Source organism: Stegastes partitus, unplaced genomic scaffold (genome assembly GCF_000690725.1).
Source record: "Stegastes partitus isolate 25-593 unplaced genomic scaffold, Stegastes_partitus-1.0.2 Scaffold1602, whole genome shotgun sequence".
In the NCBI taxonomy this organism is placed as follows: Eukaryota; Metazoa; Chordata; class Actinopteri; family Pomacentridae; genus Stegastes; species Stegastes partitus.
Genome location: NW_007579333.1, coordinates 134,973 through 136,248, shown reverse-complemented (window position 1 = coordinate 136,248; position 1,276 = coordinate 134,973).

Here is a 1,276-nt window from a genome sequence, read left to right as displayed (position 1 = left end):
CTCCTCGTGGGGGTTTCTGAGGTTCTTCACACAGAACCTGCTTCACTTCAGGAAGTTCTGGTTCAAACCAGAGAAACGAGCAGGAATCTGGTTTTCAGCTTTGACTGGTTTCATCTCCAGAAGCTGAAAACGTTCTGAAAGTTCCATCTGACGGTTCTTCAGTGTTCTACTGTTTTGTGGCTGATGCGTGGTTCTGCTGACTTTGGACTCTGATCACGTTCTGCAGGTTCTGGCTGCAGCTGATTGGCTGATGATCACATAGCAGCTGCTGGACTTCAGCGCTCCGTGTTTACGATCAGAACCTCCGTCTTTAACCCGAACGTCTCCTCTGACACCTTCATCACATTAGTCCTCCTCCTCCTCGCTGCTCTCTCCCTAATTGCAGGGTAGCAGTGGAGGAGCGCTGGATTCGCAGCGCGGGGCGTCCAGGAGGAGTCAACCCTGTCATTTAGCTCCGTGGCTCTGAGCCGCAGACTGGCAGGAAGCTGCAGATTTTCCCAGCATGCAGCGGGCCGGAGTGGACCGAGCCTCGCCACGGTGGGCGAGTAATGGTGGCTAACACACACACACACACACAGACACACACACACACACACACACTCTCTCGCTCCACGGGGGCTCCTGTCAGGCTGAAGGGGATCATTTTATGATCATTTTGCTGTTTTTTCTCTGAATGTGAATGAATTCTTTGTGCTCGGTTTGAGCAGCAGGTCCGACTGACGGCGCCGACGCAGGAACCACTCAGAACAACGTGAATCACACCTTCTCAGGCAGAACATGGAAGAAAAACACACTTAGCAGAGAGAGTGCAGATTTCTGCTCAGCTCGGTCCGATGTGTTTGTTCCAGACGTCAGGAGGCCGAAGGTCCGCTCACCAGGACTCTGTGGGTCAGAACCGTCCACCAGGGACAGAAACATGGAGAAGGATGGAACATTGATCAGAACCATGAGAGTTCAGCAGTGAGGTGGACGTCTGGAGCAAACAGCCGGTTCCAGAGCTTCTGTCGGCCGCCTGCTGCTCTTCAGTCACTGGTTCTGTCTCTGGGCTCAGTCCAGACGGACTCCAGGGCGCTGATATCAGGACTCTGGTTCTAAACTGGTTTTAAACTGGTTCTAAACTGGTTTTGCTCCAAACTAACTCAGCTGTTTTCTCCTGAAACACGATGATGCTGCTGAGACACTGGAAACAGGAAACGGTCCTCAGATGCTCAGACATCAGCATCCGTCCTCACCTCCTTGATTCCTCCTCCTCCTCCTCCTCCTCCTCCTCCTCCTC